This window comes from Balaenoptera borealis (genome assembly GCF_965194805.1).
Source record: "Balaenoptera borealis genome assembly, chromosome: 4".
Taxonomy (NCBI): Eukaryota; Metazoa; Chordata; class Mammalia; order Artiodactyla; family Balaenopteridae; genus Balaenoptera; species Balaenoptera borealis.
The window spans coordinates 140123804-140138753 of NC_138861.1; the positions used below are offsets into that span (position 1 = coordinate 140123804).

General features: G+C 35.5%; 2 long non-coding RNA genes across 2 annotated transcripts in view; both read right to left on the bottom strand.

Moving 5' to 3' along the window:
* Nucleotides 1-14950, bottom strand: part of LOC309627684 — a 484892-nt gene that overhangs the window by 296286 nt on the left and 173656 nt on the right. The gene's annotated exons all lie outside the window — the stretch shown is intronic.
* LOC309627683 overlaps nt 929-14950 on the bottom strand; it is a 96603-nt gene continuing 82581 nt past the window's right edge. Inside the window, exons 4-5 of the long non-coding RNA XR_014243909.1 lie at nt 12216-12312; nt 929-9447 (exon numbers count right to left, since the gene is read on the bottom strand). This is a non-coding gene — a long non-coding RNA (uncharacterized lncRNA). The remainder of the gene's footprint in view (nt 9448-12215; nt 12313-14950) is intronic.

The window sequence follows — 14950 nt, forward strand, 5'->3', positions numbered from 1 at the left end:
AGCTCTCATTGATATTTCTGGTTATAATCATCTTATTTTATCATAATATTAATTCATGCATTAATTTATTTTTAATTGAACACTTTTCACAGATAGCAAGATAAATATTGAGGAAATACCAGAAATAAGACATGGTCACTTATTTCAAGGGAACTCATAGTCACCTTGAGTATGAAGGACATATGAAGGAACAATAGCAAACAAGTTTTATAGTTGCTAACTTATATTCAGAATGACGGTACTAAGGACTGAAAGGTCAATTCTGGAAGAATCGGGCAGTAGACTATGATAGTTTGACTTGAAAATTAGCTAGGACATCTAAAAATTCACTTCTTCTGTTTGGAACAAGACAACTTGAATCAAGAATGAATACTTAAATATAGTCCCAGAAATGGAACTAGCTATTAGTTGAACACTGACAATGGTTTGAACAGTGCAATTCAGATCTGGAAATCCTTTCTACAGACAAATCTGTTTCAGCAGATGTTTTGGGGAGGATGGGATTTGCTTCTTGATCAATGGTGGAAAACATGTACGGTTACCACAGTTACCCTAGGAAATATAAGATAAAAATAATAATATCATGCAACTTGATGTAAAATTTTACTTAGTCTTCCAAAATTGTATGAGTTTATAAACTCATAGCAATGTTGATTTTGTATATGGATATGGAACAGAAAGTTAAAACTAGAGGAAGACAAATGTAATTGTAAAAAATACATTTGGCTTTCCCCTCTAGGGAAAAGTACAAAATATTTCAACAAATACTTTCTTAAATATTCAGATTTAAAGTGATATAGATGCAAATATCTATGTGATGATTAAATGGAAAAATATAGTCAATTAATAGGAATTTTGTTATTATACATTATTTGTCCTGAATGTGATAATTTCCTCTGCTAGGAGAGATACAATAATTAATACAAAATAGCACCTATTCTACTTTCGATAATTTATTTTTTAACTTATTTCTCACATAATCTTAGACCAGTAAAATTTTCACAGGGCTAGCCGCAAGTTTTTAGTTCCGCTAACATAATAAGGAATAAAATGTTATTAAAGTCCTCATTTTTCTTTTAATTCCTCTTTTCAAAGGTGGAAAAAAGAAAATGTAATCCCTAGTTTCAACACTATGTACAACAAAAAATTTACAATGATTACAATGAGCAGCAAAACCGAAAGACTGATTCAAAACATAGGCTAGGCTTATTAAAGTTCTACCTTGAGGAAATGGAATTTTATCTACACAGTTTCTTTTCACTAGCCACACTCAAAAGAACATACACAGCAAAACACACACACACAAACTTACTGCATTTAAGCCCACACACTACACACAAACACACAGAAACACATGCCAGCAACCACACACAATAGAAGCTACAACTCAGATACTATCAGTGAGCTTTCAAATTTGTATCAGGACACACAAATGCTTATATTTCAACAGGAAGGTAACAGTTCCAAGGTCGATCGATCTAAAAGGGAACACTAGACTTCAGTATGATTCAGTTACGGCAACAAACAACACTGCAATATGAATACAATTTCAATAATGTCTTGTCCTTGAATATACACATGTAAACAGATAATTAAATATAATGCAGTAAATACTATCACAGAACAATGTATAAAATACCATGGAAACAGAGAGAAAAGAAAAATTAATTTTGATTTATACTTTCAGAGAAAGTGAAAAAAAAATCAAAGTATATATTTGATTTTTACCATGAAGATTGGGTTCATTTAATAAAAAACTAAACAGAGGAATGGTAGTCAGAATAAACATCAAAATCAAAGCCACAGAAGTGGGAAAGTTATGGGATTATGTAATGTGTTAACGGTGAGTAGAGTAGTGGCTTGAAAGTACATAACTTAGCTCCACAGGAGTGTAGAGATAAGAAAGCTAAGAAATGAGATTTGAAAGGTAACCTAAGGTCAGATTTTGAAGGGTCTCATCTGACAAGTTCAGGGGTGTATGCCTTATCCTATAGAGTAGGAAATGAGAAAACATGGAAGGATGTCTTTTTATATACATATAGTAGAATACATAAAACATACATGTCCATAAAGCAAAACATAGAGCATCAAATTCACATTTGCAACTCCCTACATTCCCCACCTATATAAATCAAATCTCTTTCTCTCCCCTGTTAAAGGCAATCTACTATGTTGGCATTAAAAAAAAAAAAGTACTAATACCTATATATGCAACCTTAAACGATATAGTTTAGGCTGTTTCTGATCTTTTATGACTTGCTTTTTTTTTTCCTCAAAATTATGTCTGTTGTGAGATTCATCATTTCTTTGTGTGTGTGTAGTTTTGGTTCATTCTTATGGATTGTTGTATGATAGTTCATACATATATTCATACACACATCTTCATGTGTGTACTCATATCCACATCTTCTGGAGGTCGTACGTGTAAAATTTTCTCTAGCTTATGTACCTCAGTGTAGAATGGCTGGTTAAATGTTTCTGCATTTTTAACTTACATAAACAATGCCAAAATCTTTCCAATGTAATCCTACCAATTTACACAACTTCCACTAGAGTATGAAAGTTACCATTGCCCCTTAACTTCACCAACATTTTGTAGAGGGTTTTTGGTTTTGTTTTGTTTTTTACATTTTTTTGCCTGTTTTGTTGTGTGATGGTCCTAACTGAGTTTTAAATTTCTTCTCCACTTGTTATCAGTAAAGTCAATCATCACTTCATATATTTATTTTCCATTTGGATTGCAAAATACTTATTCAAATCTTTTGCCTATTTTTTCACTGGGATTCCTATTTTTTTTCTTTATACATATTCTTTGGTTAACTATTACTTTGTTGATTATATTTGTGACCTATATCTTCTCTGACTTTGGATTTTAGCCCTGTTTTGAAATTTTCTGATGGCCATAGTCTAGTTTTATAGCACTCGATTTCTATACTTTCTATCTCCTTTTCTTTTGTTAGTAGGTTATCTAGGACTCCCAGTACAATGCTGAAAAGCAGTGTTGAGAGGCAACATCCTTGCCTTGTTCCTGAACTTACAGGATAGATTCAAGTTTCTCAGTGGTAAGTATGCTGTTAGCTGTAGGGTTTCTGTAGATATTATTTATCAAGTTCAGGAAGTTTCCCTCTATTCCTAGTTATTAAGAGTTTTTACCATGAGTGGGTGCTGGATCTTGTCAAATGTTTTGCTGCATCTATTGATAGGATCATGTGATTTTCTCTGTTAGCTTCCTGATTTGATGGATTACATTAGTTGTTTTGTTTTGTTTTGTTTTTGTATGCGTTGGGTCTTTGCTGCTGCGCGTGGGCTTTCCTCTAGTTGCGGCGAGCAGGGGCTACTCTTCGTTGAGGTGCGCAGGCTTCTTGCGGTGGTGGCTTCTCTTGTTGCGGAGCATGGGCTCTAGGCGCATGGGCTTCAGTAGTTGCAGCATGTGGGCTCAGTAGTTGCAGCACCCGGGCCCTAGAGCACACGGGCTTCAGTAGTTGCAGCGCATGGGCTTCAGTAGTTGTGGCACACAGGATTAGTTGCTCCACTAAGCCTCCGTGGGCATGTGGGATCTCCCTGGACCAGGGATTGAACCCGTGTCCCCTGCATTGGCAGGTGGATTCTTAACCACTGCGCCACCAGGGAAGTCCACATTAGTTGATTTTTGAATGCTAAACCAGCCTCGCATACCTGGCATAAATCTCCTTTGGTCATGATGTATAATTCTTCTTAAACTTTGTTGAGTTCTATGAGCTAATACTCTGTTGAGGAATTTTGCATCTATATTTGTGAAAGAGACTGGACTATAGTTTTCTTTTCTTTTAATGCCTTTATTTTGTTTTGGTATTAGAGCAATGCAATGAAATATGAGGCATTTCCTCTGCTTGGTAGATTTTACCGCTGAACCCTTTTAGGTTTGGGACTTTCTGTTTTGAAATGTTATTAATGATTGATTCAACTTTTTAAATAGATATAGGCCTATTCAGATTATATATTTCTTCTTGTGTGATTTTTGGCAGAATTTCTTATTTCTCTTGTCCATTCGTTCTTGCACAATGTCTCATTTACCCATTAGAGTCTGTAGCACATGAATCATAGCTTGTTTTTTAATTTTGACTTAATGAACATTTTAAATTCCTGGTCCGATAGTGTCAAAATTCCTGCCATAACTGAGTCTGGTTCTCCTCCTTGCTCTATCTCTTCATACTTTGTTTTTTGCCTTGTACTATGTCTTGTAATTTTTTAATTGATAGTTGAATGTGACCTACAAGAACTGTTCTGAATAGGCCTTTTGTAATACGGTGTTAAGATGTGGTGGGAAGGGGGGCATTCCATAGCCCTGAATTAGGTCTCAGGCTTTTTGTGAGCCTGTGCCTCTAGACCGTGAATTTCACACATGCTTTTCTGTTTTATCTCTACCTCCTCCCTAGGTGGGGAGGATGGCTAACGTGGATGAATTTAGATATTTTCCTCCTTTTAGATGAAAGTCTAGATGGGGCTGGAGTTGGGTATTTCCTTTCCCCCAGGTCAGTGAGTTCTGGTAACACAGATTTTGGAGGGCAGACCTTGTTATGAACAGAATGTTGTTATTTCAAAATGGCTGCTTTTCCCTGTCCCTTGCTGGAAGCAGGAGGGAACTTTTCTTCAGTCTTCATAGTGAGAAGCCCATAGCAGGGCTTCTGAATGTCAAAGTCACAAAGGTGTGGGGATCCACTAAGACTTGGCTCTCTTGAAATTTTTAATTCTCGAACTTGTTCGCATTGAGCCTCCAGAAATTCATCAATTACAGTTCAGGTATTCTTACTTTGTTACTGGTTCCCTCAGAGGTTTTAGTTCTTGGATTTCTGCTCAGGTAAAGTGTGATTCTCTGTACTCTCCTGTTGATGCCTCTAATTTTGTGAGTAACTGTTTGCCTGTGACCTCATTTCTCCTATGTATCTAAGAGTTGTTGCTTTTTCAGTTCGTTAACGATCTTTACTTGTCGTTAGGTGGAAGTGGTAACTTTCAAGCTTCTTAACAGAAGTCTCCTGTTTCTTCCATTTTTGCCTGTTGCTTTAATTGACTGCTCCAACATCTGGCAGCTCAGCGCACTCTCTCCAACTCAGCTGGGTTTCTGACAAATTGGTGCTGTGAGCAGGGAAGCTGATTAAACACAGTGCCATTCGGAAAGAGCTAAAGCCTGAATATCCCTTTGGGATATCACCTTTGGGAGTTGTTAGCAAAGTCCATGGAGCATCCTAGAAGGCTGCTAGCAAATCATCTGCAAGAATCTGAGGGTTCCAGGGGGCACTTAATGAATAGGCCTTGGGAAGTGCTAGCAGAGACTACAGGACACTCCACCAGCCATACCAATGGGTCTTGCGGATTGCTAGCAGAAACCATGGGGGCATTCTTGGAGGATGCTAGAGGATTGTTTTTATAAGCTTTTCAGTTCTGAGGGGGACCATTGGTCTTTCTCATTAGCCCCTGACTCTCCAGCTGAGCTTGTCCAGTTAGGTCCAATTAGAGATCCTACATAGGGGTTCAGCAAAAACAAGTGAAGCAGTTTCCTAACCACTGTTTAGACCCCTCCACCAATGTGGTCAGAGACAGTCAGAGGGGCTCTTAACAAGCTGAGTAACTCTAAGCAGTAGCTGTCGCTGAAGCTGATAAATACCTTGCAGTTTAGCAAGATGTTGAAACATCAGGAGAAAAACAAAAAAAGAGTGTACAGCCTTTTGTTTTACTTTGCTTAACATCCTGAAGAGACCTTAGAGCTTTAGTTAGATCTCTCTGGAAGCCTGTCTCTGCTCTAACCAGCCTGCCCTACACTGTTCAATGGGAGTCCCAGCTAAGAAACAGCTGTGCACCCAAGAGGGCTGTTCTACTTCACTCTCCCTTCCTTTCTCCTGCCCCCAAAAACTTGTAGCCAAAACCTGTCAGATGACCGTAAAACTGACATGGGTTTTGTTCCCTTGTCAGAGGGAACCAAAGGCCCTTTGCCAAGGTTAGAGTTCAATGGAAAATTAATGAAAAGAAAATTGCACTTCTTGGGCTTCTTAGATACCAGGCCACAGGTGACTGCTTTCCCTGGCACCAAAATGAGGGAAAAACAGATAATGCTTTCTGGGTCTGAGGCCACCACCACTGGGACCTTTACCAAGACTGACTATGGGTGGGCTCTTCTGGCTGCTACAAATAATTGTCAAGGTCCCTATAGCTAAATACATTATTGGTATCGATGTATTGTCTATGTACAGTCCTGCTAGCTCTTTGTCCCAGCCCTAATGTAAGCGCTACAGTTAGGACCATTATAAAGGGGCGTGTGGAAGACTGTGAACCTACCTGACTCACTCACTATAGTCGATAGGCTGCATTTTACTGGAGCCATTGGCAAGCATCCGACTGACATATAAAAGAAGCCCCCCCCCCCCCGTGGAGATGAGGTATTTGAGTAAAAATCAGTTCTGCTCCTTGTAAGGTTTTTGTTCCCCATACAAATGCTCACCAGAGAGGCCCCCAAGTTGACAAGGAAAAACGTAAGCAGTGAGCAGATCATGCTCGCCAAATAAATGCAGGGACTGAAGTGTTGTTCTCCACCCCAGAACAGATATGCAAACAGCTGGATTCATGAGAAGACAGCCCATGGAAATTCAGATACCATTTTAGACTGGGCTTGCACACGTGTACTGCCACTGCCATCAGAAACAGCATGGAATAGCTATCCTGGCTGCCGGACCCTGGCCAGGCTAAATACACTGCCCAAGGATACATGCCATGAGACCAGGGACCAGGATATTCTTGGCAGGTAGATCTCACTGAGCCTCCTGCCCCATCCAAAAGGCCTCACTTGGTCCTGACTACAGCTGAGGACCAAATGGCCACATGGTCCAAGCCCTACAAGACTTCATTTGTTTCCTGTTGGGGTTTCCTATGTATATTGCATCCAAAAGCAGGCCCAGATTTGCAGCCCAAGCTACAGATCAATGGGTTCAGTCATTGGACATACCACGGACTCTCCACGATCCACATCACCCCCAAGCTACAATGATTAAAGGGCATGCTTTAATGGACAATTAAAGGACAGAGTTTAGTGACAATGGGAGAGATTGTTTCTGAGATTAGGTTATACAAAAGTATCCCGTCTTGTTCTCCCTCTCTTGCTCTCTTGTTTGCTGGCTCTGTGGGAAAGCCAGCTGCCATGTTGTGAGATGTGCTATACAGAAAGACTAATTTGGCAAGGAATTGGAGGAGTTAATCAACAGTCAATGAAAGATTGAGGACCTCAGTCCAACAGACACTGAGAAATTGAATCTTGCCAAACCCACACGAATGAGGTTAGAGGATTATCCCCCCATCAAGTCTCAGATAAAACCTTGTGCAAGAGTCACCCAACTAAACTGCACCCAGTTTTCTAAGTCTCAGAAACTGCAAGATAATACTGTTTGTTTTAGGTAACTAAATTTGGTGGTAATTTATTACACAGTAACAGGTAAAAAAATACAAACATAGGACTTCCCTGGTGGCGCAGTGGTTAAGAATCCACCTGCCAATGCAGGGGACACGGGTTTGATCCCTGGTCCAGGAAGATCCCACATGCTGCGAAGCAACTAAGCCTGTGCACCACAACTACTGAGCCTGTGCTCTAGAGCCCGCGAGCCACAACTACTGAAGCCCCCATGCCACAGTTACTTAAGCCTGCGCGCCCAGAGCCCGTGCTCCACAACAAGAGAAGCCACCGCAATGAGAACCCCGCGCACCACAACTAAGAGTAGCCCACGCTCGCCGCAACTAGAGAGAGCCCGCGTGCAGCAGTGAAGACCCAACGCAGCCAAAAATAAATAAATAAACTTACTTAAAAAAAAACAAAACATAACAGTACAAGAAAGAAAATTGCAGGAAATCTCAAATGTGCTAAATATAACAGCACATAGATGCAACAGTGCTAAATATAATAGTGAATAAGAGAAATTGTGCAGAAAAATACTGCAGCATAATCACAGTAATGTGTTTTACATTAGAGAACTGAACAACATGATTTACTATAAAAAACTATTCAAAATGAAAAAATGATCACTATGACATATTCAGAAGTATCTAATAAAATTCAACAGCTGCTGTAGATAACATGATAAACTGCTAATAAACACTATAAAATTAACAGAGGAATTTACAAAAATCTTACAGCAAGCATTATATTGAATAGTAAAAGTATTTATTTTAAGAATGTTAAAGTATTTAAGATCAGAAACAAAACATATATGTCAATTAGCTAGTCAACATTTTACTTGAGGGTTTAGCCGGCAAAGTAAAAGAAATTAAAAGTAATAAAATTAGTAAACGATTGAAAAGAAGAAATAAAAGTGTGATTATTTTCTAACTGCAAAAGAAAAGATCGGTTTATTCAACTACATTGAATTTTAAAATATTCGTTTATAAAAATTACCAAAAAGTGAGTGAAATGCTTAAAGTCACAGACTAGAGAAATATGCCAAACACAAAATTAGCAAAAAGTATGTATGGACCATATACAGATTCCATTCAAAAATAAAAAGGAAAATTGGCAAAAATATATAAATAGGCACTTTGTAAAGGAAGACATGCAAACGGCACATAATGTTCAATACCACTTACCTCACTGTTTTTCAGGAAAATGTAAATTAAACTCACAATAGTATGTCATTTCACACCAACCAGATTTACAAAAATTAAAAGTCAGACAATATTTTGGGTTGTAGATGATGTGAAGTAATACAAATGCCTAACTGTGACAGTATAAACTAGCAAAACTAATTTTGAAAATAAATTACATTACTACTAAAGTTAACAAATCAAGACAGCAATTGCATTCCATAGCACTAGGAAACAAACACTAGAATATTCCTCAGAGCATTCTTCTTCATACCAAAGTATAGGAATCAGCCTATATGATTCCTAACACTAGTGTGGCTAAAATCATTATATGCACACAATGGAATATTCCACTCTAATCAAAAAGAATTCTGTGAGATACATCCACTTGGATGAATATCCTAATCATGTAATTGAATCACAGATGAATTCCTCCAGTAAAGTCCAAAAAAGGAAAAACTAAGTAATGTATACCTGTAGACACAAATAGTTAAGACTTATTAGTAAAAACAAGAGAACACAAATTTCAGGGGTTAAGAAAAAGGTCTGCATTGAGGGGCACATTTGAAGCTCTTAAAATACTGATAATATTTTGTCTCTTAGTCTAATAATGTATAGAAGGGTATATATGTTATTATTATTCTTTAAACTATATGCATATATTTTAGTATATACATTTCACAATAAAAACTTTTACAAACTTTTAAATGTTTTTAACTTTATGAAGTCTTGAAAGTATTTACCTCATTTTTATTCAAAATCATCTGTTGTCAGGCTCCAAAAAAGTATTTTCTAGCAAAAACATCTACTTTCAAATCGTTGCTTTTGAAATGAGTAACATCTTCACCATCTCTGAAGAAAAAGAAACGCCAAACTGAGGTTTTATTGAAGGCATTCTTCACCTTATGAGATATGTCACATAGTATCTTTTAAACTACTTTTGAATTTTTTTGTGAACTCATTACTTCAAAGAAGATCATTCTCTATTCTTTACAGGATCCAGAGGGATCTAGATTTATGCTTCGTTGAAAAGGAAAACACAGGTATTCACATCATGTTAATATCACAAATGCAAGAAGTACAGAATCAGAAAGAGAAGAAAAATGCAGTTTCTTTGGGTTTTCAACTTACCCCTCTGAAAGCCATGCCAAAATGTTCTGCTACCAACTAAACTGTGTGTGTGCATAAAGTTGAGATCTAGAAACTGCTCTAGTGTAATCAGAATGCTAACTCAGGAATTATGGAAGTAATAATTGTAATTATTTAGTAACATTTAAAAGCCAACTTATTTGTCTAAAATATTTTTGCCCAAATTATTAGGAAAAGAGTCTGTGTAAAAACAAACACACAAGGAATTTTAAATGAATTCATTTAAATCAGTTTATTCCATGCCAATTCATTCATAGCAATGTCTACAATTATTTCTCTCACTTTTCAGCTGAAAAATAGTATTTTGAAGTTAGTTATAAACATTTAGACAGACTTTCAAATATATACATCAACTATTTTCTTTAAAATAGTTCTTCATGTGGGTGGCATTTATTCACGTTTCTAAGTTCAATGCAAGATCATAGGTAAATTAAGAAAAGTGGTTATGCAAATATGCTTCTGAGTGATACATAGTAGAGTAATAGGTAATCACTTATTGTTTTTTCAAATTATTTGAGGTATTTAATTACATTATAATGCTTTTACAGGTTTTAAAATAAAAACAAACTAAAAAAAAAAAAAGACAAATGTACATCCACATCAAGATTAAGATGAGAAGTGGCTGCATCTCTTCTGAGAACCTAACAAACTATTTATTATTTGTAAGTGCCTTATCCAAATCTTTACACACTATGGCTAATTCCAAATGTTTCCATCTGACTGTGTTTAATTGGTTGGAGCATCGTGTTAAAAAAGATTCACGATTTTAACTCCATAAACTTGTCCTCTTTTTCTTACTAGTCTTCATTCACATGGTGAAAACAACAACAAAGCAGCCAGTTGATATATATGTGTGTGTGTGTGTATGTGTATGTGTGTGTATATATATGTAATCAAGAGTGCAAACAAGTTCTAATGTTTCTGTATTCCTCAAAACAATTACAAAAAGGTTCGAATTACTAATGGTACCTGAAAATGCACCAAACCATTGTGGGGATGAGATTGGCAGGTCTTTGCTAAAAGATCAGAAAATGAAATGTACATAATAGGAAAAAATTATTTTATTGACAAACTGCTAAAGAAGTCTATAATGTTTTCCTTAAATATATGAAAAAAAATGTAAGGTTGATGTCTGGTGTTTAATATTGAGTCTATCCCAAATTCTTAGCTATTTATTTACATAAAAATATGAGGAAATGGCAGACATACTTATAACCACGAGCCCAGTGTTACAGGGATAATCTAATACTATAGTTTGATAGGAAATGTCTATAACAATGAGGAAAAAGTATCAGAATCAAGAAAAATTTTAAATGCTTCACCATGTAAAACTGTCAAGTCTAACTTTATAAAATAACAACTTGGCTCTGGACTGGGCATTTTTCTAAACACCTCATAAGGATCAATGTTGAGGCAACAGCATCTGCTTGTTCCTGTCACCAATCTGTTGGTTTTCAATATACATTCAGAGACAAGACGGTTCAAAATAACTGGCATGGAAGTAATGGGGAGTAGAATTGTCATAGTGTATCTCTACTGTATTCTTCTTCATGATATCATGAAGAAGGTACTGATTGATAAATGCGAAAGTTAAAGCACAGAGAAGCCACGTACATTGTCAAAGTCCACACAGGTACAAAATAAGAGACAGGATTCTAAGCCTGCAAGTCAGCCTCCAGATCTCACACTCTTCTAAAGTCCTCAAATAAGTCTTCTGAAATAATTTGAAGAGTGGGGAAACCTCATTTTCATGTTTCAGTAGAAGAAGGAAGAACGTAACTTTGAAATGTATCCACTATATCAGCCATAAAATCTTCAGAAAACTAGAAGCTTCAAAAGGTAAGAAGACAGAGCATTTATCAAACAGTAAAACAAAGGAAAAGGAAATAGAGTTAGAAAAGATGAAAGAATGAGATGATATTGTAAATAGATGATATAGGAAAAGGTTATGATGATAAAGATGCAATATAACATGAGTTAATATATGGAAAACATTTAGTGAAACGCCTAGCACAAAGAAAGTATGCCAGTAAACGTTAGCTATTATAATTTGTATAAATCCCGTGTCTCTAAAGAAAGCATCCAGACTTCGTTGTTGTTATTTGTTAGTTTACTTTTGTTTTCAAACTGGCAGAGTACAGATTGACAATTCTTGTCCTCTATGACAGCCAACACCACTTTTCCTATCTGAATCCTGAGAGCAGGTTTATGTTCATGACTCCACTTTTAATAGTAATTTCTAACAGTCATTTCATAATTAATAGATGGTGAATTTTTCTTTTCTAAACTACTGTCTTTTCCCATGATTCTTAAATTAATGAAATCGTGACCAATTTGATTTAAAGATTCACTGCAAATATGATCTTATCTTTTTTCATCCCCTCACTTCCAGTTCTTTACTTATAAATATCCCTCACTTTTTTTTTTTTTTTTTTTTTTACTTATTTGGTGCATATATATTGAGCACTTACCAAAAGCCAGGAATGTTGTGTTATTTTCTCTGTGTTAGACTATGTTCTGGCATTGGATATTGATGGAAAACAGTATATCTGAATTGAAAAGGAGATTCTGGATGCAAATGGAAAAATTCAGAATTATCTATGGGGAGGAAAACTGAGAAAGATAATGAAACTCAGACATATCCCATCAAATATTTTCATTTATAAGAAATAAAAATAAAATAAGGGGAAAAACAAACCACATTTTAATAAGAATATCAAAATGGCCTCACAAGTGTCTTCACAAATAAATGAGAAATGTGAAGCAATATCTACAAAGTATGTTTGGGGAAAATTTTGTGACTTAAGAATACTCTGACTTACCAAGTTGTCATTCACAAACACTTGTCATTTAAAATAAAGTCTTCTTAGATAGTCAAGATTTCAAGAAAACACAATTCAAGTGACTTCTAAAAAATTTTGTTAACTGAATATTTATCAATCCACTTGAGGGAAAAATCAAAATTAGTACCTTAAGAATGCAAAAGAAATCACTGTATAAAAGCAATTAAAAAGAAAACTAAATCTAGAAAAATATTTTTCATCTGGTTAAAAATCTGAATGTAAATGTCAATAAATACCAGTAACTGAATTAATGTGAATGAAAAATCCACATTGTAGTAATAACGATAGAGACATACTAAACAGGAGCAGAAAATGATATTACCAATGATAAAGTATTACTAACATATTCATGTAATATTGGCACCCATTAAATGATACATATTTTATCTTAATTTGAAAATTACAAAGCACAGTTAAAGGAAAATTTTCAAATTTTTAATCACTGATAAAAATTTAAATAGGTTAAATAATTTTCAAAACACTGGAAAAGAAAAGAGCAAAGCATATTATGATCCTTACACCAAAGGAGTAAAAAGAGAAAATGTGTAAAAAGAAAATTTTAAATATGTTTCACAAGACTCATATATGAAGCAGAAACTAACACACCATTTTAAAGCAATTATACTCCAATAAAGATGTTAAAAAAAAAAGACTCATATATGAGTTATATCAATGAGTATAGATAGTTTAATATCTCCCATTTAAAATATTCACTTAGGAAATTAAGAAAACCACTGACAGAACAATTGAAAAAAAATAAACTGTTAAAAATAACCAGAAAAGACCGACAACATATGAGGAATTGTTAAATTCACTACTAATTAAAGAAATGCAAATTACAATAGCAAGGAGACACTATTTTCAATTGTCATGTTGAAAGATTGTATGTTTAAATACTATCTAATTATTTGATGTGATGTTTTCTACATATTACTCTATTACCTATTACAGACAGGTAACATTTTCTATACAGAAAATAACTGTAATCTGTACAAAGAGCAGAATTGTATTCATGTGTTCAAAGAATGAAAACTTAAGCCATTTAGATCACACAGTTTCTAGGTGGTGGTATTTGTGTGCTTTTCATTATCCTATTTGCATCCTTTTGATAATTTCCAGATTTTAAAAATAAATGTTTCTTTTGAATCAAAGTAGCTTATATTAATTGTTATAAAAAATAAGAAGAAAATAACACCTTGAGATGATTAAAGTATAGTTTTCTAAGAAGCAGATGGCAAGGCTAAAAGTAATTTATCTTTAGAACTTCATAACTAGCAACTTTCAGTCTATTATACAGAAGTGAATTTTATTTTTAATCTTTGATTCTCTAGATATACAGAAGAAAAAATGACCTTTACTTTTAAGGACATTATTAAACAGTATATTAATTCAATTTTACTGTGGCTCCAATTCTAACACTTCTACTTTGCATGTTTGTTATATGTCCCCTGTTTGTCCTACCACTTTGAAAAACAACCTGACAATCTCTTTTTCTCTTAAGAATATTGTATCATATTGAAAGTATTGCACAAAACTAAAATATTGCAAATGAGCTCAAACAAAGATCCCACTAAATTTAGAACTTACTAAACGAAAGTTTTCAGTTGCAGGTGAATCAAACTCAAGACAAATGATCTTAAAGGCAAACAGTAAGAGAATGGGCTTATACAATCAAAACATAAGGGTTTAGGCTGGTTTGAGATAGAGCAGGGTCCAGCTTAGTTGATGTCACCCATTAGCCACCTATTGCTCTCACATTCTGCCATCTTTTAGCTCTGTTTTGTAATATGTAAGCTTGATTCTCTAGCAGGTTCCCTGTAGATGCCCCCGCCCAACACACACACACACACACACACACACACACACACACACACACACACACATACACACACACATACACAGGGGTTGCATAGTTTTTATATCTCCTAATCAAAGAGAAGTAGAGGCCCTCTTGCCATTCATTTCATTCTCCCAAATGGAAATCTAAGCCTGCCTGGGAATGTGCCCAACAAACCAATCACTGTACCCAAGGGCTGACTTGGGTCAAGTAACTCTGTATAGAGTTGTAACCACTTAACTACCAGTCCTACCAGAGTTATAGGAAGGAAGAAATGCCAAAATACAGTTATAGTAGGGAGAAATATCATCCCTGAGAAATTTAGTCTTTTATTTATTCTTAGTGGCCAATACTCTAAAACTGGGGTCCCGGCTATTGTAAATAGAGATGCAACGAACATTGTGGTACATGACTCTTTTTGAATTATGGTTTCTCAGGCTATATGCCCAGTAGTGGGATTGCTGGGTCGTATGGTAGTTCTATTTTTAGTTTTTTTAAGGAACCTCCATACTGTTCTCCATAGTGG